This window comes from Scyliorhinus torazame, chromosome 1, assembly GCF_047496885.1.
Source record: "Scyliorhinus torazame isolate Kashiwa2021f chromosome 1, sScyTor2.1, whole genome shotgun sequence".
Taxonomy (NCBI): Eukaryota; Metazoa; Chordata; class Chondrichthyes; order Carcharhiniformes; family Scyliorhinidae; genus Scyliorhinus; species Scyliorhinus torazame.
Window position 1 is genome coordinate 78,338,814 of NC_092707.1, and position 25,310 is coordinate 78,364,123.

The following is a 25,310-nucleotide window of genomic DNA, read 5'->3' on the forward strand; positions in this document are numbered from 1 at the left end:
ACGTTTGATGAGGACACGTCTACTGAAGTAGTATGGGCTGAGGTTAGAAACAGGAAAGGAGAGGTCACCCTGCTAGGGGTTTTCTATAGGCCTCCAAAAAGTTCCAGAGATGTAGAGGAAAGGATTGCAAAGATGATTCTGGATAGGAGCGAAAGCAACAGGGTAGTTGTTATGGGGGACTTTAACTTTCCAAATATTGACTGGAAACGCTATAGTTTGAGTACTTTAGATGTGCCCATTTTTGTCCAATGTGTGCAGGAGGGTTTCCCGACACAGTATGCAGATAGGCCAACGAGAGGCGAGGCCATATTGGATATGGTACTGGGTAATGAACCAGGACAGGTGTTAGATTTGGAGGTAGGTGAGCACTTTGGTGATAGTGACCACAATTCGATTACGTTTACTTTAGTGATGGAAAGGGATAGGTATATACCGCAGGGCAAGAGTTATATCTGGGGGAAAGGTAATTATGATGCTATGAGGCAAGACTTAGGATGGAGAGGAACACTGCAGGGGATGGGCACAATGGAAATGTGGAGCTTGTTCAAGGAACAGCTACTGCGTGTCCTTGATAAGTATGTACCTGTCAGGCAGGGAGGAAGTGGTTGAGCGAGGGAACCGTGGTTTACTAAAGCAGTCGAAACACTTGTAAAGAGGAAGAAGGAGGCTTATGTAAAGATGAGACATGAAGGTTCAGTTAGGGTGCTCGAGAGTTACAAGTTAGCTCAGAAGGACCTAAAGAGAGAGCTAAGAAGAGCTAGGAGGAGACATGAGAAGTCTTTGGCAGGTAGGATCAAGGATAACCCTAAAGCTTTCTATAGATATGTCAGGAATAAAAGATGATTAGGGTAAGAGTAGGGCCAGTCAAGGACAGTAGTGGGAAGTTGTGCGTGGAGTCCGAGGAGATAGGAGAGGTGCTAAATGAATATTTTTCATCAGTATTCACACAGGAAAAAGACAATGTTGTCGAGGAGAATACTGAGATTCAGGCTACTAGTCTAGAAGGGCTTGAGGTTCATAAGGAGGAGGTGTTAGCAATTCTGGAAAGTGTGAAAATAGATAAGTCCCCTGGGCCGGATGGGATTTATCCTAGGATTCTCTGGGAAGCTAGGGAGGAGATTGCTGAGCCTTTGGCTTTGATCTTTAAGTCATCTTTGTCTACAGGAATAGTGCCAGAAGACTGGAGGATAGCAAATGTTATCCCCTTGTTCAAGAAGGGGAGTAGAGACAACCCAGGTAACTATAGACCAGTGAGCCTTACTTCTGTTGTGGGCAACATCTTGGAAAGGTTTATAAGAGATAGGATGTATAATCATCTGGAATGAAATAATTTGATTAGAGCTAGTCAACACGGTTTTGTGAAGGGTAGGTCGTGCCTCACAAACCTTATTGAGTTCTTTGAGAAGGTGACCAAACAGGTGGATGAGGGTAAAGCAGTTGATGTGGTGTATATGGATTTCAGTAAAGTGTTTGATAAGGTTCCCCATGGTAGGCTACTGCAGAAAATACGGAGGCATGGGATTCAGGGTGATTTAGCAGTTTGGATCAGAAATTGGCTAGCTGGAAGAAGACAGAGGGTGGTGGTTGATGGGAAATGTTCAGCCTGGAGTCCAGTTACAAGTGGTGTACCACAAGGATCTGTTTTAGGGCCACTGCTGATTGTTATTTTTATAAATGACCTGGAGGAGGGGGTAGAAGGATGGGTGAGTAAATTTGCAGATGACACTAAAGTCGGTGGAGTGATGGACAGTGCAGAAGGATGTTACAAGTTACAGGGGGACATAGATAAGCTGCAGCGCTGGGCTGAGAGGTGGCAAATGGAGTTTAATGCAGAAAAGTGTGAGGTGATTCATTTTGGAAGGAATAACAGGAAGATTAACTAGGCTAATGGTAAGATTCTTGGCAGTGTGGATGAGCAGAGAGATCTCGGTGTCCATGTACATAGATCCCTGAAAGTTGCGACCCAGGTTGAGAGGGTTGTTAAGAAGGCATACGGTGTGTTAGCTTTTATTGGTAGAGGGATTGAGTTTCGGAGCCATGAGGTCATGTTGCAGCTGTACAAAACTCTGGTGCGGCCACATTTGGAGTATTGCGTGCAATTCTGGTCACCGCATTATAGGAAGGATAAGACCATAAGACCATAAGACATAGGAGCGGAAGTAAGGCCATTCGGCCCATCGAGTCCACTCCGCCATTCAATCATGGCTGATTTCAACTCCATTTACCCGCTCTCTCTCCATAGCCCTTAATTCCTCGAGAAATCAAGAATTTATCAACTTCTGTCTTAAAGACACTCAACGTCCCGGCCTCCACCGCCCTCTGTGGCAATGAATTCCACAGACCCACCACTCTCTGGCTGAAGAACTTTCTCCTCATCTCTGTTCTAAAGTGACTCCCTTTTATTCTAAGGCTGTGCCCCTGGGTCCTAGTCTCCCCTGCTAATGGAAACAACTTCTCTACATCCACCCTATCTAAGCCATTCATTGTCTTGTAAGTTTCTATTAGATCTCCCTCAACCTCCTAAACTCCAATGAATATAATCCCAGGATCCTCAGACGTTCATCGTATGTTAGGCCTACCATTCCTGGGATCATCCGTGTGAATCCCCGCTGGACCCGCTCCAGTGCCAGTATGTCCTTCCTGAGGTGTGGGGCCCAAAATTGCTCACAGTATTCTAAATGGGGCCTATCTAATGCTTTATAAAGCTTCAGAAGTACATCCCTGCTTTTATATTCCAAGCCTCTTGAGATGAATGACAACATTGCATTTGCTTTCTTAATTACGGACTCAACCTGCAAGTTTACCTTTAGAGAATCCTGGACTAGGACTCCCAAGTCCCTTTGCACTTCAGCATTATGAATTTTGTCACCGTTTAGAAAATAGTCCATGCCTCTATTCTTTTTTCCAAAGTGCAAGACCTCGCACTTGCCCACGTTGAATTTCATCAGCCATTTCTTGGACCACTCTCCTAAACTGTCTAAATCTTTCTGCAGCCTCCCCACCTCCTCCATACTACCTGCCCCTCCACCTATCTTTGTATCATCGGCAAACTTAGCCAGAATGCCCCCAGTCCCGTCATCTAGATCGTTAATATATAAAGAGAACAGCTGTGGCCCCAACACTGAACCCTGCGGGACACCACTCGTCACCAGTTGCCATTCCGAAAAAGAACATTTTATCCCAACTCTCTGCCTTCTGCCTGACAGCCAATCGTCAATCCATGTTAGTACCTTGCCTCGAATACCATGGGCCCTTATTTTACTCAGCAGTCTCCCGTGAGGCACCTTATCAAAGGCCTTTTGGAAGTCAAGATAGATAACATCCATTGGCTCTCCTTGGTCTAACCTATTTGTTATCTCTTCAAAGAACTCTAACAGGTTTGTCAGGCACGACCTCCCCTTACTAAATCAATGCTGACTTGTCCTAATCTGACCCTGCACTTCCAAGAATTTAGAAATCTCATCGTTAACAATGGATTCTAGAATCTTGCCAACAACCGAGGTAAGGCTAATTGGCCTATAATTTTCCATCTTTTTCCTTGTTCCCTTCTTGAACAGGGGGGTTACAACAGCGATTTTCCAATCCTCTGGGACTTTCCCGGACTCCAGTGACTTTTGAAAGATCATAACTAACGCCGCCACTATTTCTTCAGCTATCTCCTTTAGAACTCTAGGATGTAGTCCATCTGGGCCCGGAGATTTATCAATTTTTAGACCTCTTAGTTTCTCTAGCACTTTCTCCTTTGTGATGGCTACCATATTCAACTCTGTCCCCTGACTCTCCGGAATTGGTGGGATATTACTCATGTTTTCTACTGTGAAGACTGATGCAAAGTACTTATTTAGTTCCTCAGCTATTTCCTTGTCTCCCATCACAAAATTACCAGCGTCATTTTGGAGCGGCCCAATGTCAACTTTTGCCTCCCGTTTGTTTTTAATGTATTTAAATAAACTTTTACTATCATTCCTAATGTTACTGGCTAGCCTACATTCATATTTGATCCTCTCTTTCCTTATTTCTCTCTTTGTTATCCTCTGTTTGCTTTTGTAGCCTTCCCAATCTTCTGACTTCCCACTACTCTTTGCCACATTGTAGGCTTTCTCTTTTGCTTTGATGCATTCCCTAACTTCCTTTGTCAGCCATGGCTCCCTAATCCCCCCTCTGATAACCTTTCTTTTCTTTGGGATGAACCTCTGCACTGTGTCCTCAATTACTCCCAGAAACTCCTGCCATTGCTGTTCTACTGTCTTTCCCACGAGGCTCTGCTCCCAGTCGATTTTCGTCAGTTCCTCACTCATGCCCCTGTAGTTACCTTTATTTAACTGTAACACCTTTACATCTGATTCTACCTTCTTTCTTTCAAATTGGAGATTGAATTCGACCATATTATGATCACTGCCTCCTAAGTGCTCCCTTACTTTAAGATCTTTAATCAAGTCTGGCTCATTACATAACACTAAGTCCAGAATGGCCTGTTCCCTCGTGGGCTCCATCACAAGCTGTTCCAAAAAGCCCTCCTGTAAACATTCAATGAATTCCCTTTCCTTGGGTCCACTGGCAGCATTATTTACCCAGTCCACCTGCATATTGAAGTCCCCCATGATCACTGTGACCTTGCCTTTCTGACATGCACTTTCTATTTCGTGGCGCATTTTGTGCCCCCGGTCCTGACCACTGTTAGGAGGCCTGTACATAACTCCCATTATGGTTTTTTTGCCTTTGTGGTTCCTCAACTCTACCCACACAGACTCCACTTCATCTGACCCTATGTCATTTAGTGCTATTGATTTAATTTCATTCCTAATTAACAAGGCAACCCCGCCCCCTCTGCCCACCTCCCTGTCTTTTCGATAGGTTGTGAATCCTTGGATGTTTAAATGCCAGTCCTGAACCCCCTGCAACCATGTCTCTGTGATGCCTACCACATCATACCTGCCAGTCACAATCTGGGCCACAAGGATGTGGAAGCATTGGAAAGGGTGCAGAGGAGATTTACCAGAATGTTGCCTGGTATGGAGGGAAGATCTTATGAGGAAAGGCTGAAGGACTTGAGGCTGTTTTCGTTAGAGAGAAGAAGGTTAAGAGGTGACTTAATTGAGGCATACAAGATGATCAGAGGATTGGATAGGGTGGACAGTGAGAGCCTTTTTCCTCGGATGGTGATGTCTAGCACGAGAGGACATAGCTTTAAATTGAGGGGAGATCGATATAAGACAGATGTCAGAGGTAGGTTCTTTACTCAGAGAGTAGTAGGGGCGTGGAATGCCCTGCCTGCAACAGTAGTGGACTCGCCAACACTAAGGGAATTCAAATGGTCTTTGGATAGACATATGGACGATAAGGGAATAGTGTAGATGGGCTTTAGAGTGGTTTCACTGGTCGGCGGAACATCGAGGGCCGAAGGGCCTGTACTGCGCTGTCATGTTCTATCTATCTATCAAGATGTTCCAGTCTGCATGGCAGCCAATGAATTACTTCTTTCTTGATATTCAGCCTTAGCTGTAGGCGAATGAGGCAGCCATTTATAAATAGATTACTGACCATTTACCTCATCATCGTTTTCCCAATTTTCAGAAATAGTGATGAGATAATTGCTTTGATGGGGTTGGTTTAGTGTCATAGGGCAGGATTTACCAACCAACCCGCCTCATGTTTTTTGGCGCAGAGGCAGTCCGCGGAGGGATTTACTAACCCCGCCGTTATCAATGGGATTTCCTGGTGACTGCACCCATCATCGGGAACTGTTCGCCGGCGTGGGACTGGAATATACCGCCGGCGGTAATAGCTGGCAAATCCCACCCATAGAATTTGGAGGCACAAAAAGAGGCCCTTCGGCCCATCATGTCTGCGGTGGCCCTCAAGCACCTATCCTAATCCCATTTTCCAGCATTTTATGTGATGGCATTTCAAGTGCTTATCTAGATATTTCTTAACTGTTGTGAGGCTTCCCACCTCCAACACCCTTTTAGACAGTGAGTTCCAGATTCCCACCATCCTCTGGGTGAAAAGGGTTCCCCTCAAATCTCCTCTAAATCTCCTGGGGTGAGCAGAGAGATGCAGCATCAGATTAATGTTCTGTCAGAAAGGCCCAACTATTCAACACTCCCTCGGTGCTGCAATGAGATGTCGGCCTAGATTATGTGATCAAGGCCTGAATATGGTTTGAACCCATGACCTTGAAATGAAGAGGTGAACCAAACTGGCAGTCAAACAGAATTCTAATATTAATAATTCTAATATTAATAAATATCTGACATCTACAGTATAGATTGTTAATTTAGTTAGTTTTCTAAGTTATAATGGAGGAATTAAATTGATTTATGTGCCACAGATTGAAATAAGATAAATTTTGATTGGACTTACATGACACAATGAAGATTCCTATAAAAATGGCCGTGTTAGTTTTATTGATGTCACTCAAACAATTCTACAAACCTAGTCAGACTTCTCTGTCACCACAGTGCACTTGCTGTCATGTTGGAATATTGCAAAAGCTACACATAAACATGTTGGGGTCGATTTTCTTCTGCAATGTCTGGAATTGAAACCTTTATTGTAAAATCAAGTCGAAGCTACTTGCGATATTCCAATCATTCAAATGGGCAGATAGGAAATTGCAATTGTGTCTGATGTTTTCCAATAAGTATTTCTCCTGCAACGGTGACAGGAGATACCTGTCCGTGAAGGTTTCATGAAGTGCCCACCAATCGTTGATGTGCGAGCGAAAGGATGAAGATTAAAATATAAAGGAAAGGTTTGTGATCTTCCTACATGCTGGACGAAATCTTCCCTCATTAAGTCACAGAATGATACAGAGCAGAAGATGCCCTTTGACCCATCGAGCCTGCACCGACACATGAAAAAATACATGACCTACCTACGTAATCCCATTTACCAGCTCTTGGCCTATAGCCTTGAATGTTATTACGTGCCAAGTGCTCATCCAGGTACTTTTTAAAAGATGTGAGGCAACCTGCCTCTACCACCCTCCCAGGCAGTGCATTCCAGACCGTCACCACCCTCTAGCTAAAAATATTTTTCCTCAGCTCCCCTCTAAACCTCCTGCCCCTCACCTTGAACTTGTGTCCCCTCGTGAGTGACCCTCACAGCATCATGAAGTAGGTTCTGTGGACATCATTGTCCCTACGTATGTTGACGGTGGGGAATGTTCTCTGCTGGCAGCATATCCATGATTTTTTAATGTGCACACTCTGGAGGATGTGATTCTCCACTGCCTGTATGAACTTGGCTCACTATCCTCATTACTCATCATTAGAAATGGTTCAAAACCAGAGCAGGTTTATTTACACAGCAAGTTGTTAGGAGCTGTAATGCACTGCTAACAAGGGTGGTGGAGGCGGTTTGATAGTATCTTTCAAAAGAGAATTAGATAAATACATGAAAAGGTGACATTTGCAGAGCTATGGGGTGAGAGTAGAGTGTGGGAGCAGTTGGATGACTATTTCAGTGAGCTAGAATAGACACGATGGTCCGAATAGGCTCTTTCTATGTTTCTATGGAATATCCTGCCCTTTATCTTTATTTTTGTTTGATCCATGCGTCAGCCCTTCATTCCATTAAACTCACTTTGAAATTCCATAACCTTTGCAGACATGCTAAAGACAGTTTGGCATTTCTTTTTGACGAGCGTTTAATTTTAGAAAAATGTGTTGGAGTCCAGTGACATATTGGAATTAAAATCTGTTTAAGTTGACAGTGAATGACGGGCAAGTATTTGATAAACTTCTTGTTGGCTGATTACATTTATCACTACCAACATGGAGAAAAGAAAAGAAGGCAGATGAGTCCTTGATATTGCAGTATTTTGACTCCTCCGGACTGGCAATAACATAGTACACACTGACCCTGTTCAGACCTTCTTTAAGCTTATTGGGGTGAAATTGGCCTTAGCAGGTACCGCAATCTGGGCCAAATGGGATTGTCAGTCCATTTCACTCCCTGTCCAGTTCATTTTCCTGATTAAAAAAGCAACAAAGAAGGGAATCAAGTGGGATGCAAATCGAACTGTTGATCCATTATTGCCGCATTGTGCAACCTCCAAATATCAATTTCAGCCTCAATGGAGTACATTTTCCAGCCCCTCCCCCTGTGGGAATTGCCGTGGGGAGGGACGGAAAATTTGGCGGACCATTGAAAGGTCCGTTGACCTATGGCGGGAATTTCCATTCTCTTGGTTGGCGGGACTGGAAAATCCCACGCATAATCAACATATGTCATAATGAAAACAGGAGATCATTAGAGACTACAATCTCTTTATTCCCTTACTTAAAAATTTTTTTTCCAGCTTTATTTTCCCTACACGTTGTTTTATTTTTATCTCTGGCTTCAGGGTGGCACAGTGGTTAGCACTGCTAGCTCACAATGCCTGGGACCCGGATTCGATTCCGACTGTCTGCGTGGAGTTTGCTCGTTCTTCCTGTATCTGTGTGTGTTTCCTCCGGGTGCTCCGGTTTCCTCCCACAGTCCAAAGATGTGCAGGTTATGTGGATTGGCCATGATAAATTGCCCCTCAGTGTCCAAAGGTTAGGTGGGGTTACGGGGATAGGGTGGGGGGATTGGGCCTGGATAGGGTGCTCTTTCAGAGGGTGGGTGGAGATCCGATGGGCCAAATGGCCTCCTTCTACACTGTGTGAAATCTATGATTATATGATTCTCTCTCAAACGAAGAGAAAAGTCCATGTTGGTTTCCTCTCCCTCTCTAGTTTGCTTTGCTCCCTACCTGAAGGTGCTAACTCTCAATGGATCACATTTCCATTAATGACAGAACCCTCCAGCACCATACCTAAGAGGTTATGTGTAGCAGGCTAATGTTAATTAGCAGGCTATTCTACTCTACTTTCTCAGAAGACGAAGGAAATTTGGCATGTCAGCTACGACTCTCACCAACTTCTACAGATGCACCATAGAAATCAGTGTTTCTGGTTGTATTGCAGCTTGGTATGGATCCTGCTCTGCCCAAGACCACAGGAAACTACAAAAGGTTGTGAATGTAGCCCAGTCCATCACGCAAACCAGCCTCCCATCCATTGACTCTGTCTACAATTCCCGCTGCCTCGGAAAGGCAGCCAGCATAATTAAGGACCCCACGCATCCCGGACATACTCTCTTCCACCTTCTTCCGTCAGGAAAAAGATACCAAAGCCTGAGGTCAAGTACCAACCGACTCAAGAACAGCTTCTTCCCTACTGCCATCAGACTTTTGAATGGACCTACCTCCTATCAAGTTGATCTTTTCGCTACACCTTGCTCTAACTGTAACATTATGTTCTGCAGTCTCTACTTCCTTTCCTATGTACGGTATGCATTATTTGTACAGCATGCAGGAAACAATACTTTTCACTGTATACACTAATACATGTGACAATAATAAATCAAATCAAAAAGGTTATTTAAATGTAGATCGCATCACAGCTTAGTGAATTCCTGAAAACATTCAAATGTATTTTACAACAGAGTTAGTGAATAGTAAATATGCTAGCCTGTAGCCCAAGGTGCATGCTAAGGCCAATGGTAGTGCCCCCATTGCAGTACAAGTTTATTAGCTAATTCAGTCCTGACTGGAATCCAAAAAAGGGGGTAATTCTTAACTTTCGTCTGGCATCATGGAGCTACCACTCATTAGTGTCCCTTTGAATCAAAGTCTCCATCGAAAGATTCGAACCATTTCAGGTATGAACCTCCTTTTGGGTTTAGCTGGCCACTAAGTGGGTACTCAGCTGCAGTCCGATCCCCAGTTTCAGATGGCCAGAAATGGGCTGGTTTCTGCCTGCAGTAGGCCTGCTTGAGGAGTAGGTGATTAGGGCCGCTGTCATTTTGTCGGGTCTGATAAGCATTTCTGCTCCTCTGGGTCCCACAAAAATTACCCATGAAATGTCTCTCAGACTTTGGGTATGATTTAAATGGAGAAAAAGCTATGTCCGGTTTTGGGTAAGTTTAGCAGTGTGTTTCTCGGTGTCGGCAGCGCCAAGAAACACCCTGCTATTCAACATTATTTTGCCGGTTTCTTTGCCTCTGGGAGTTTCTCTCCCTGAGGCCGCACTGGAGTCATTTCCTGCTGGCAAACCCACCACGTCCCCCCCCTCCTCCTCAGGGAGGCCACCAGGAACACCCCCTCGCCCCTGTGTAAACCTGGCACTCGGGCCCCCTGGAACTGCCCGGGTGCCAGGCTAGCAGTGCCCGGATGCCACCCTGCATTGTCCCTGACCGCCCGGAGGTCTCTAATGGTCTGGTAGACCCCATAGTCATTACAACTGGTCCATGTTTTTGGAAACGGCGCCCTGGCGAGGTCTCCGTTAAGTCCCGGGCGCCGGGTGAATCCTGAGAATGTATATTGAAATGAGCCGAATGGTTCATTGAAATATGCAGATCTGGACCACGGCCAGTGCGGGCGAGACCCAGATCCCGATGTCTCGCGGGACTCTGTTCAATCTCACGAGGCGTTTCGTATGTCGCAAATCTCACTTTTTCTGGTGTCTTTAAGACAGAGATAGATAGGTTCTTTATTAATAAGGGGATCAGGAAAATGAGGAAAAGGCAGGAAAATGGGGATGAGAAAATTATCAGCCATGATTGAATGGCGGAGCAGACTCGATGGGCCGAGTGGCCTAATTCTGCTCCTATGTCTTATGGTCTAAAGTAGGTACAATGGTGCCCGACCCTCAACTCCCGCACAAACATTTACCGGCCGCCTTTAAGGTCACTCCCTGCCCTCCGATCGGCCCGCCCCGACAAGGGCGGCCGTGGACTGAGTCCGCAGCCGCCACGTGAGTATCCCGACAGGCTGGATCACATTTGGAGAACTTGGAGCCTCTGACTCCACTTGGTTTGCGCAAGATTCAGGATTATTCGTGGTACTTGTAAAACTCATCGATTCCACGCCGGGGTTCACCACTCCTCAACTCCTCAGATGGTCGGCCTGCTGCTTAACAGATTTCACCTTAACATTGACCGCATAAGACACCAGTGCTGACTAGGCCACAGCCTGTCCTTCTCACCACAGCGAACCTGCTGATAAAAGTATTGACCAAAATTGGGGCTCCCACCCAGAACGACCTGTCCTCTGTCTGCTCTGACTGCTGACTCTTCTGGGAGACCTGACATGCTTCCACCCTCTCCACCAAATTTGGAAATACAAGGCCCAATCAAGTTTTCAACCGATGGCCCTTGGGCAACTGAGTTGGATTGACCCCTGTGAGGAATTGAATTGCACAACAGCAAATGTTAGCCAACCTCTGACGAAGTGGTTTTTCTGACTGCTTTTCCATGGTGATCTTGAAAGTTTGAATAGCCCGCTCAGCCGGACATTTTGACACTGGATGATAGAGAGCTATTCTCGTGTGGCGATGCCATTTGCTCTCTCAAAACACTGGAAATCATCTCCTGTGAAGGGGGTGCCATTGTCCAAAACAATTGTCTCAGGAAGCCCATAAACAGCAAACACACGGCACAAAGCCTCGACCGTGTGCGTCGAGGTAATGGTCCCCATTTCCTGGACTGATAACCACTTTGAGTGGGTACCTACCAGCACCAAAACAATCTTGCCCAAAATCCAGCCCTCATAATCCATGTGGACCTGGGTCCACGGGCAACTTCACCATGCCCAAGGGTGAATTGCGGCAGAAGGTGGCAAAGGGTGCTGCATTTAGCAAGGGTGGCACTTGTATGAGCTCTTCAATGGCCTTGTCTATACCTGGCTACCAGATGTAGCTGTGCACCAACACCTTCACCTTCACTGTGTCTGCCCTGGGTGGGCTGTGTAACTCTTAAAGGAGGGGCTCCCTGGCCTGAGGCGGGACCCCACTGAATCATGCCGTCTTCACATGCCAACTCGTCTTGACGAGTGAAGTAGGGCCTAAGCAGTTCAGACTTCTCATATCGCCAACCAGATTGTATCATTCGTTTGACCTTTGAACGACTAGGCTCTCTTTAAGTCCAGCTGCGGATGTCCCTGCGGACACTAGCAGGGTGTTTCAGAAGTTTAGGGTTAGAATGATCTCCTGGGGTACCTGTGGCGGTGGAATGTTCTTCGATATGGACAGGCAACTAAACACATCTGCATCATCAATTTGTGTCCCAGGCCAGTGCTGAAAAGCATAGTTAGTTGTAAATCGGCAACAAGGAGGACCCAATGTTGCAACCTTCACTGAGGTTATGGGAGGTATTGACTTATTTTCCCTTAACAAGCCCAGCACTGACTTGCGGTCAGTCAAAATGTTGGCCACACACATACTGGTGGAATTTCTTCACACCGAATATAACTGCTAAGTCCCCCTCCTCCAAAACTACTGGGCGTAGTTTTGTGCTGCTTCAGAACGGTTCTTTGAGGTAAAGGCGATAGGGCATTGCGTACCAGCTCTCATTCTGTGGGATAAAACTGTCCCTATACCACAAGGGAACGCATCACTTGTCAGCACTATTGACTTCCCCAGATCAAAATACACAAAGAGATTTAAAGACTGCAATGCTTGGTTCACAACTTGGAAGGCCTCTTTTTGAGGCTCCTTCCATTGCCACCACTGATTCTTCCTTAAAAGGGAGAAGGAACTAAAGGCACTGTTGCTAAGTTTGCATGAAACAAAGATATGTAGAGGGAAAAGTCAGATTGAGGAAGCAGGAAGGCTGCTGAAGGACTTGGACAGGCCAGGAGAGTGGGCAAAGAAGTGGTAGATGGAATACAATGTGGAAAAGTGTGAAGTTATGCACTTTAGAAGGAGGAATGGAGGCATAGACTATTTTCTAAATGGGGAAATGCTCAGGAAATCAGAAGCACAAAGGAACTTGGGAGTCCTTGTTTAAGATTCTCTTAAGGTTAACGTGCAAGTTCAGTTGACAGTTAGGCAGGCAAATGCAATGTTAGCATTCATGTCGAGAGGGCTAGGATACAAGAGCAGGGAGGTACTTCTGAGGCTGTATAAAGCTCTGGTCAGGCCTCATTTTCAGTATTGTGAGCAGTTATGGGCCCCGTTTCTAAGGAAGGATGTGCTGGCCTTGGAAAGGGTCCAGAGGAAGTTCACAAGAATGATCCCTGGAATGAAGAGCTTGTCGTATAAGGAACGGTTGAGGAATCTGGGTCTGTGTTCGTTGTAGTTTAGAAGGATGAATGGGGATCTTATTGAAACTTACAGGATACTGCGAGGCCTGGATAGACTGGTCGTGGAGAGGATGTTTCCACTAGTAGGAAAAACCAGAACCAGAGGGCACAATCTCAGACTAAAGGGACGATCGTATAAAACAGAGACGAGGAGGAATTTCTTCGGCCAGAGGGTGGTGAATCTGTGGAACTCTTTGCCGCAGAAGGCTGTGAAGGCCAAATCACTGAGTGTCTTTAAGACAGAGATAGATGGATTCTTGATTAACAAGGGTATCAGGAGTTATGTGGAAGAGGCAGGAGAATGGGAATGAGAAAAATATCAGCCGTGGTGGAATGGCGGAGCAGACTCGATGGGCCGAGTGGCCTAATTCTGCTCCTATGTCGTATGGTTTATGGTTTAAAGTAGGTACAATGGTGCCAATGTTTTCTCAACTGTTCCTTCCTTCCCCCCTCAATTGACGATGACTATCTGTTGCAATCAGAATTTGGTGAATCGATCCGTACACCAGAGGCTTTAGAACATAGAACATAGAACGATACAACGCAGTACAGGCCCTTCAGCCCACGATGTTGCACCGAAACAAAAGCCATCTAACCTACACTATGCCATTATCATCCATATGCTTATCCAATAAACTTTTAAATGCCCTCAATGTTGGCGAGTAAACATTTCAGTCGTAAACAAAAGGGATTTTTGATTGAAAGGCAAAGACAGATAGATAACAGGCACAGAACAATATACACATAAAGATTATTATTACAGATCTTTACTCTTCAGCTCCCTGGTCCACATTACTCTGAGTCCTGTTCTGAGTGGCCCCACGCAAACTGCCCATTGGCTCCCGCACAATTGGCCCTGAGCCGGTCACATGGGCAGTGAACTCGCCTCCTTAAAGAGACCATGCTACCACAAAAGTGTTCAAAATTGGTGCAAAAGCAGATTTTCTGTAAGTGATCGTTTTGGGTTTTGGGTTTGGCTTAAAGCTTATTGTTAACTGTCATTTAAAATGACAAGGTTGGCTTTCTCCCCTCACATGTTAATTTCAGAAACACTGGGTAATGGATCACACCTTTTTTGAATCTAGTCTGTATTCTCAACCTGAAAGAAGTTCTTCAATAATTTGGGAATGTTGAAATGTCAGACAAAGTGGACCTCACTTAGAAAGCAAGTGGATAAATGAAAAGAAGGCCTAAAAATATCATGGTCATTTATTTGCATTCATCCAACAAGTCCGAGAGCATTGTAGTTAAAATAATTTGACAAAATCCCCAAGTCCTTCCACGCATCAGATGCTTAATTTGTTTCAGAATCGACCATCATGCCAGATAAATTCAATTTGCCTTCCATTTGAGGAAGAATCCAATACACAGTGTGACACATGTAAGGCAGGACCTTTAACTAGATTATACAGTGAGGATTAATTTAATAACGAGTGACTGATCAGCTCTTTGGACAGATTCTCATGATTCTTGGGTTGTGCAAAGGATCCTGTGACTCTTTTGCAAGAAGAGCCGGAAGTTTTTCCTGGTGGCTTGGCCTATTTGCATATTATTATAACTGGTTATACGGTTATTATATCAATACTTTTGGGGATCTTATTCTGCCTAAATTGTCTGTCAGAATTTTGCCATTACAGCAGTGACAACACTTCAAACGCTTTAAATTGGGCATGAGGTGCTTTGGGGATGTCCCATGGCCGCTATAAAAATGCAAGTCTCTTCTTACTTTTAGCTTCTAGTGGATCTGAGTCCATGCGTATCTGAAGACAGCAATAGACAATAACTTTAAGGAAAAAAAGATCAATTTCTGCTGAAGTAATGAAAATGCTGCTTTTTGAAATACAATGCACCAGGCTCCTAACATGCAGCATTTATCGTGTCTGTTATAGACTCTCTTCACTGACTGTGGTTTGCAAGTTGGTTGAGTGAACACTGATTTACCTTTAAGTATTTCAAAGTAACCATCAGTTTCTTTTATACTGGAACTCCCGAGCCATGTAATCAGTGGGCAGGTGAATACTTGCAGGAGCTCGGCAAAAATCACATTAAAATGCAAATGTGCCCTGCATCAGTTGCTGATGCTAATATTTCCTCATTGGATGATTTGCATTCCCAGTGCATTTGATTACAAAGTTGTTGTGGTATGTACTCTGGGATAACGCAGGCTGCAACTGGATGCAGCTTTAACCAAAAGATACTCCAGACCTTGAAGTTAGTTCAATCTGATTTATTGAACCAGTAGCACAGTTAGCAAGTTCTCTATGAGTTCGACTCTCTGCTAACCTAAGTGTGGTTACTCTGTCTGACTGAACCAGACTAGCTCTTAGCCACATGTGGAGTGTGAGTGCCTCATCCCTTTTATAGTGAGATACCGGCCCTGAGTGTCCTGCCTGCTCATTGGTCATGTCCTGTTCTCTGTGTTCATTAGCTGCCTGTCTGTGCCTGTCTGTATATCATTATCTGCATGTCTGCACATCATGACAAAAGTGATGTACCCATTTAGTAATCTGTCACTGGTCAACTGCATTAGACACAAGGCAGGAAATGATCTTTCTCCTTCAGGCTAAGTGAGTGTGGAGGTAATAGTTCTAATAGACATCTGGTACTCAAGTATCTGCACTGTTCAACATGTATTAGGAGAATATTATTTGAAGTCTGTGCAGTGTCCTGTAAAAATCCATTAGGCTTGAAGGAAAGAGAATTAATTTTGTATTAAGAATTATTTGCATACAATTGCCTGATCACATTTAAAGGTTAATGGATATTTATTTTGGTCAGATATGCTTGTTTGGTGTATTATTTAAAGGTGATTTTATATTAACTATAAAAGATAGTGTCAGAACCTCTGAGCTTTTTATTAAATAAGAACTAAGTTATATTAATGTCACAACATAGCTCTGAATCAAGCAAACATCTCTTATTTAAATGCAGCCTCGGAGACAACAACTTAACACACAAAGTTAATGATTGTAACCCCTAAATTCCTGGGTTTGTAGAGGGCACAAGCCTTTTTCTATTTGAGGGATCTGTAATGTGGGCCAGAAACTGGCTCAATTTATTTATGTTTAAATTCCACTGGGGAGCCAGGACCTGAGAGTTCCTTCAGTCCATTTCTCCTACATCAGGTCGTGTATGTCAGGGTCAATTCAGGGTAATCCAGGCAATTCCTCCGTTAGCTTTCTGAAAGGCCTCAATGGGTCTCATGCCAGTTGAGACCTAGCGTTAACACCCTTTGAGGTATTCTGAAGACTCCAAACATTGATTACAATAAGGTCATCAAACCTGGTGGGAGTAGATTTCGCTCTCCAGCTTCAGAGCTGCTCTAGTTGTTGCTGAGGACTTTAAGGGGGAGAAATACATTTGTGTGGCACCACTTCTAAACAGACTATGAGTATTTCCCAGGGGCAAGCAGTGTGGTGGGCCAGAGCCTGCGTGGGCTATGCAGAGTTCTTCAATGATATCGATGAGGAATACATCACTGGCTGGTCTGTGGCCCTCCCCGCGCCACCATAAGAAGCAGCACTATGCCTTCCTCTATATCTGATCAGGTCTAATAATAACAAGGGAGAATGTGCAAGCAGCTATGAAGTGACTCCCCTTGCTGACAGTTTTAAAGCACTTTTTGTGGCATGGCTGAGTACAGGTGATCAACTCCCACCTTGAGCAGGGATGGTGGATGGTAAGAAATCCTGAGTCATCGCTACTCTACCACTCATATTTCCATTTCCTGCACTGACCATACTGTGGCCTCTGATACAATCACAACTGATGTTACTACTATGACTATGACTACTGTCATATCCACTGGTGAACAGCTGTATGTCAAATTTGAAATTCCTCAGCCAGTTGGCAGCCTCCTCATTAACCTGGTGTAGGGCAGTGAGACCACTACTGAAGCACAGGTCTGTGGTGATGTGCATCAATGTAAATACATGTAGGCTAGCTAGACACTAGAGGGAGCACCAAAGATATCACACACACACACTCAACCAATAGATCAAGTAGATAGGACACGACCAATAGACATTCACGATACACAAGGAGGTGACACAACCACAGGGGGGCATTACACCAACCCATATATAAAGGGCACCACACACATGATCTGCCTCTTTCCAGTGGAGACAGTCAGTGAGTACAGACACAGGGTTGATTCAATATTACACCCACCACGTGGATTGCAGCAACTGGTTAGTCAGTCTGGGTAGCTATAGTAGGATCAGCAGTAGTGTCAAACCCGAGTAACAGAAGTGTAAATAGTTTAATAAACGTGATGAAGTTATCTCCATGTCTGAACCTTCTTTTGTCAAGTGCACCACAAGGAAGCCGCTTATGTTACACCTACAACGTAACAAATCAAGGTCGGGGTACTTGTCGATTATATGCACCATGGTTTGTAGTTTGCTCCAGTTGCACAGAGATGAGTCACAGTGTCCCCAACGGATGAGGTTGTTGCGACAGGGTCTTGATTCCAGTTCGAAACCTGTTCAGTTTGACCCATTATGATGATTGCAATATTCACTATTCCTTTACCGCAGCTATATCTCAACAAACACATACACTTATACTCTAATATTCTAGGTAAGTATGAGGTGCAAGTGAATTATCAGGCAAACTGTGGTCAGATACACCACACTCCAAAGTAAATGACAGATGCGGCCAAAGAAGATTCCATGGATTTCTCAACAACCCTTCCAGACTTTGTCACAGTGTGACGAACCAGTCTCACAGAACGTTTGTCTTTCTCATGAGGGTTTCCAACCTCCACCATTAAATAATTTTCCTTGGAATTCTCTTCAAATGTTGCTCCCACTGAGATGACTTCAACAAAAGCCCACCTCCAGTGTTTGAATGTCAGCTTCTGAGGCTCGTTTCAGATCTTAGGCCATGCCAACCAGACTACCACTGCTCCAAAGGGATTCCTTAGGCCCTGTGGCCCGCAGCACAGGGTCACCAACTTTAGGCTGCCCTCTTGGATCTTATGGGCTTCTCTTGAGCTCACTTTGCTCCCTGCAGCTCTTTCTCTTTAACTCAGAGCCTATTTCTCTGCTACTTTCTTTTAACTTTACTCCTGGGACCTATTCTTGATTTCTGTCTTTGTTCCTGCCTGGGACTTTTTTCTGGGACCTCTTCCTGTCTCCCTCCCATGTGTCTTGCTCCCTGTGATATTCTCTCTGGTTGGCGGTCTGGTGCTAAGTCATCTGATCAGCTTTTTGCACCCTTTGACTTCTTCTCTTCTACGCAGGTGTGGAGGGCCTGTTCCCGGCCTGAAGAATGAAAAAAGCCACACGAACAGCTCATGTGTGGCCACTTTCCATCTGGCGCATGTGCAGAGGCCCACTGGGAACTGGAGTTCCTGTCCTACAGCTGCCGATTTAAAATTAGGGTAAATGTTTGCATTTTGTAACACCTCCTGCTTATCATGCTGAGTAGTTCTGAATCAGGAACAGTCTTATGCCACAGACTCACACCCAGCACAAAGGTTGCTGTTGGTCTTCAGTCCATGTAAGACCCTGAAATGGTAAAGAGAGGAGATTATCATCTCACTAATTCAGGAACCGGTGGTGAGCATTGGGTTTACTTCAAGGATTTTAACTTGGGTTTCTCTTTGTTCATTTGTGGGATATGAGCATTGCCGTCAAGACCAGAATTTATCACTTGGTTTATTGCTTTATTATTTTAGTTCTTTTAGCTTATTGTGGTTGTTTGGATATTTTGTGTATTTATTGGTATAAAATGCCAAAGGTTTAATAAAATGATTTTAAAATAAATAAATAAATAAATGAATAATTTATCACCAATCCCGAATCGCTGTTGGTAATGCTGATCTACCTTCCCAAACCACTGAGGCCCACCTGAAATGGGGCTGGTTTAGCACAATGGGCTAAACAGCTGGCTTCTAATGCAGAACAAGGCAGCAGCGCGGGTTCAATTCCCGTACCGGCCTCCCCGAACAGGCACTGGAATCTGGCGACTAGGGGCTTTTCACAGTGACTTCATTGAAGCCTACTTGTGACAATAAGCGATTAGTATTATTCTTATTCTCAGGGTGCATCCACAGTGTTTTTAGGGAGGGCGCACAGATTTTGACCCAGTGACAGTGAGGGAATGGCGATGTAGTTCCAAGTCCGGATGATGAGTGGCTTGGAGGCGAGTCTGCAGGTGGTGGTATTCCTGGCAAAGGTCACACTTTGGAAAGTGGGGTGGAAAGTGCCTGGTGAGTTGTTATCCAAAATAGCATTTGGACATGCTGGACACAGCTTCAAAGCAAAAACATAGAATTGGTGATAAATCCATATGAGCAAAATTATCATAATTTGAGAATAATTCAGGCAACACGAAAAGAGAGGAGATGTAATTCTCAGCGTCAGAAAATAAACTATTTTCTTTAAAGTCTGCAAAATCCAAGTCTGGAACTGTAAAATAATGAATGTTGCATATTTCTTCATTGTCGGCACTCATGTACTTATGTGATCTGAGCCAGGGTGATTTTATCAGTGTTACTTTCTGATTGCAAAAGAAACCTAGCACTGCTAGGTTATTACATAATCATCTGTTCCATTACATTTACTATCCATGCTTTCTTATCCATTCTTATTTCATGGGATGTGAGCCAGCATTTGTTGCCATTCCTAATCAACCCTTTGAACAGAGACACTTATATTGCTGTGGATCCGGAGTCACATATAGTCCAGACCATAGCAAACGTTCTTTGCTAAAGGGAGACAGTAGTGAGCCAGATGGGTTTTTACACCCCTCAACAGTAGTTTCATGGCCTGAGGTGGGGCTCCCTTTTCAATTCCAGTTTTTTGTTAATTGAACTTAAATTCCACCATCTTCAGTAGGGAGATTTGAACCAATGTTCCCGGAACATTATCTTGGGTCTATGGATTACTAGTCCAGTCACATTACCGCTCTGCCACTGTCCTCCCCCATAGAAAAACCTCAGGGCTATGCTCAGAGCATACAAAAGGACTGCTATTCTTAGTTAGGAAGGCTGGCTGTGATGACAAAATAATTTAACTTCTGTTTTGCACATATGGGATAGTCGCAGTTGTTTTTGGTGTCACGTTTTGTGATTCCATCCATAAAATGACCAACCTGCTGCTTTGCAATAACTCTCATAACATCTCAGACTACCGGGGGAAGGAAAGTGATCAGCGACTGTCATTGATTGATAAAGCTCAGATAGAGTTGTTGTTGACTGCAGCAACTTTGTGCAACTGCATTCGAAATGGAAGGAGCTGGACTAATAATTTCCAACCTCAAAATATCTTTAATGACATTTCGAGGGTGTACGGCTTTAAACACCAGGTAGAAACTAAAGTAGAATATTCACATCACAGCCCAAAGATTGCATATTCCAGGGGCACAGCTCTCCTATTCCCTGCCTTCTTTTTATTTCAAAGAGAACACAGTGATAGTAGATTAAATAAAATCCCTTCTACCCGGTTATATAAGCTTCTTCCACTGTAGATTTCATCTAATTCTACAAAAAGCCAATATTACTCAGAAGAGGGATGATTCGCCTGACACTATCTTTGACAAGTTATAAAGTTATGAAGTGGAAGAAAGCATAGGACTAACGGTTAAACTCTGTGCTCTCTGCAAAGGTTATACTCAGATGAAGAGTTGCAAGTGAATTTTACATGACAGTTATGTTAATTAAGGTGCCTCAAATCAAAGCGATCTCAAGAACCATTTGAGTTTTGTTCTGCATACATTTTGCAAACTTCATGGTATATAAACATTAGGTTTATTGAAGTGTTGCCGCCTGTCTATATGGTTCAGTAATCCCGCTCAAGGAAGGATGTCTACCATCTTCTTTGTCACCTACATGTCACTTCAGACCCAGAGCCGTAGTGGGATTATGAACTCATCATCTGAATTTTCCCGGCCTAGTGATCACGCATATCTCCTCTCACTCATCTTGCATGAATCAGCTGGGATGTGATTCCCACAACTGCAACCACAAGCCCTCCTTTGGACAGTTTCCGCCCCCACATTGATGGGCAGACACCGAACACCCCCATGACAAAGCCCTGCCCATGGTAATATGGTAAAGGTCACTTTAACTTCCACTGACTGCGGCAGCCACAGGCTGAACAGCTGAAGGCTATTGCTGATGGGGAATTGACAATTCTAGTAATGCGAGCATTTCTCAGTGGATTTGAACCCCCCCCCCCCCCCCCCCCCCCCTGCACCTGGGAACTGCAGAGAGGGGAGAGATTGTGAGTTGGCTTGGATGCTAGTAACTTTGTTATATTGCTGGGTGATAATCTTTAATATCTGAAGGCTGTATGTTTGTTAGCTGCAGCCCCTTTTGCCTGTGGTCTAGAATTCGGAAAGAGGTGTTCACTTGGTCTTCTGCCATGCCCTGTGGCTGGGAGCTGCAGGAAGGAGAGAGTGTGGGTTGGCTCAGATGCTGGTAACTTTGCTATACTGTTGCCTGTTTCATGTTTGGAGGCCGCGTGTTTGTCAGCCACAGGCTCTTTTGTCTGTGATGGGAGCCTAGAATTGGGGAGCACTATCTTTCCAGCATGCCCTGCATCAGTGTGGCTTTCTGGCCCATCTGCTGCTGGGAACTGCGGGAGGGGGAGGGAAAGGCGGGCTGATTCGAATGCTGGCACCTTCTTTGTACTGTTGCTTGGTTCCGGTTTAATGGGTATTTGTTTTCTTTGTGAAACTACACTATTGTGGTTTTGCATTTGTACTGATATTTTATTGTGCATAGGTGTCTGTGTGTATTGCACGGTGCCATTTCCTTGTAGATTCATGGTTATTACGATATGTGGGCTGTTAATAAACAAAATATTCCAAGTGGATTCCTGGTGGTGTGCCATGGGTAGGTGGGCCATGAAGCAGGCAGTTATTACAGCCTAGCATCCCAATCAGACTGTGAGGCCAGGACACTCTGCCTGAACTCCGGAGGCATCGACACCACAGAAGCAGCAACCAACATTTTAACAGCCAAGAGCTGGGCCACACCACTGGGGACATCTCTGCAACCAGAGGATGGGTGTTTGGACCGGGGAGGGAACCAGTGCTTGGTCCAGGTAACGTTACCAGTGAATGTCTGGGGTACAGGGTCTGGAATGCGGTGCCAAGGGGCCACTGCCATGGCTGGGGGCGGTGTGTTCAGGGTGTGCTGGATGGCACCATGAGGGATGGCATGGGTTTGAGGGAGGGGGAGGCCCACAGGTCCTGTGAGTCTGAGATGGAACCTATAGCTGATTCTCCGTCTCTCACCCTTTCCAATTCCTTGCGGATATCACATTTTGGATGATATTGTGGACCCCGCAGAAGCTGCCCTCATGGTGGTGGCATTAGCAGTGCTGGTGGGCAGACGTTGGAGATGGCGACAGCAGCAGCATCAACAGAGGCCCGAGGCCGTGGCTCGTGTGCAAGCCCCCACCCCACAGAGTGAGGACCCGGCTGCCCATTAGGCCAGGGAGGGACCCAGAGGGGAAGGCCAGACAGATGCCGGACAGCATGTGTCTCAACAAGGAGACAGTGCGGCACCTGTGCCATGTCCTTGCGGATTTGGCATCACATGGAGGAGGGGGCTACCTGCTCCCAGTGGCCACCACGGTCACCGCAGCCCTGAACTTCTCGGGATCATTCCAGGGCTTGAGCAGAGACTTGTCTGCCATTTCCCAACCAACAGTCCACAAGTGGATCCGTGAAGTGACGGGCAGCTGACTAAGTAAACTCTGACATGGATCAAGCCAAACAAGATGTGTGGGCAGCAGGATTCTCCGCCATTGCAGGGATGCTCCAGGCCCAGGGTAATAAATGGCATGCCTGTCACCTTGTGCGCACCGGGAAGTCCGAGTCCATCCTTCATTAAGAGGAAGGGGTTCCACTCCCTGAACGTTCAGCTTGTATGTGACGACCACCTTTAAAGATCTTGCATGTATGCATACATCCCAGAGAATGTGAACGACGGCTACATCCTGGAGCAGTCGGAGATCTCCGGCATTTTCGAAGGATGCCCGAGGGTGACCGGTTGGCTATTGGGGGTGAGGCGGTAAGCATTTAGGTCTTGGCTAATGATGCCAGTACGGAGGGCGGAGACCGATGTGGAGACCCGATATAATGAGGCCCATGTGGCCACCTGGGCTGCCATTGAGTGGTGCAGCGGACTGCTGGAAATGCGGTTCCGCTGCCTCGACTGCTCTGGTGGTGCATTGCAGTACACTCACCGGAAGTGGTGGTCTGCTGTGCCCTCCACAACCTGGCACAGCTGTGGGGCAATGTTCTGGAGGTGGAAGAGAAGGAACATGTGTCCACCTCCAAGGGCAGCATGGCGGCACAATGGTTAGCACTGCTGCCTCACAGCTCCAGGGTCCTGGGTTCAATTCCGGCATCAGGTGACTGTGTAGAGTTTGCATTTTCTCCCCGTGTCTGCGTGGGTTTCCTCCGGGTGCTCCAGTTTCCTCCCACAATCCAAAGATGTGCAGACTAGGTGGATTGGACATGTTCAATTGCCCCTTGGTGTCCAAAGGTTCGGTGGGGTTACTGGGTTACGGGGATAGGGTGGAGGCGTGGGCTGAAGTAGGGAGCTCTTTCCAAGAGTCAGTGCAGCCTCGATGGGCCAAATAGCTCCGGGTCGGCCTCCAGGGGCTCTTTCCTCCTGATCGTGTCCATAGGACCCTCGTGGTCACCTCTGAATGGAGAGCCAACTATATTGCGCTCCAGATGCACCTGCATCACCTGGCTCTGCGAGCCCTGGTGGCTCCTCAATGTCTGCACCATGATGTCGATGCCCTCCGCGATGCCCCTCTGTGAGCGGGCCACGCTCTGCAGCGCCTCGTCAATGTCCACCTGCATCTGAGACATGGTCCTTAGCGACCTGTACATGCTCTGGAACGCCTCAGCAATGCCCACCTGAGACTGGGACATGCTCTGCAGTGCCCTGGCAAGGTCCACCTGAGATAGGGACATGCTCTGCAGCACCCTGGAAAGGTCCACCTCCATCAAGGACATATTCCCCAATGTCTGGGACATGCTGTCGAGGCCCGCAGCCATGGCCGTGACTGACTGAGCAATGCTTTGGACACCACCACTCATGTTGCTGATGTCGTGCTCCAGGCTCTCCACTGCGGTTGCCACAGTAGTGGTGTTGGCCTCGGTGCCGCACATTGTGGACACAATCTCCTGTTCTCTTAGCCTCTAGAACTCTCCAATTGGCTATGGACCTGCTGGAGTGTCGCTGACATCCCCTCTGAATCTCATGACCCCACCTATCGACTGCATCAGCTCTGGGATAGACTGACCCAGAGGCTCAGCATCTGACTGGGACCCAGCTGGGTCCTGAGATCCAGCAGCCCTCTGTAGCGCACAATGACTTACGAGAGAGACGAGTAGAGATGAAGTCGATGAGGCTTTATTGAGCGAGACTTGTCCCCAGCAGTTCAGCAACAGAATGGAGCGGCGGGGAGAAGCTCGGGTTCTTATACTCCGCCTTCAGGGCGGAGCCAGGAGTCAACAGCCAACAAGGACCTGGGATCTGTCAGCCAATAGCATCACGGCTTCACAGTCCCACATGACCCCTAATACATACTACCACACCCTCCGACTGCTGTCTACCCTGAACATTCCTGCCTCAACCTGATGTGCACCTGCAACTGTGAGGTGCTCACCAGAATGTGCTGCAGATGCCTGTCCACTACTTTCGCCCACTGAGGTGCGTGTTTCTGCATTGGTGGAGGGTCGGGATGACAGCCATCATGCATCTATGGTGGCGTCCTTGGCGCTCTCCTCCGCATTGTTCTCTTGGGAGGAGTGGGGGGAGGGCACCCCGGTTGGGCCTGCACCACCAGCTGGAGATTTTGTGAAAGAAAGAACATGTGGTCAGTGAGAGGGAAGGATCATCCTCCTGGCATGAAAAACCCACGTGTGACAGGTCATCTGGTTGGAGCCGGTATATATTCATCTCTGCGGCATAGCGTAAGCTCGATGTCGGTGACCGATCTGTCCTCAGGCAATCTCCCAGTGCCCGTTCCTCATAGGGGATGAGGGCCCTGAGGCCTGGCAACTTGCCGCCCATCTGCACCCTTTCCCACGGGGACATAGAGCAGGGGCAACATGAGGTGAATGCTGCACGTTCGGGAGTGGGCGGGGGGGGCGGGTTTGGGGGGGTATAGTGGGGATTGGTGTGGGCAGCAGCACTGCCGAGTATGGGTGTGCTCGTGGG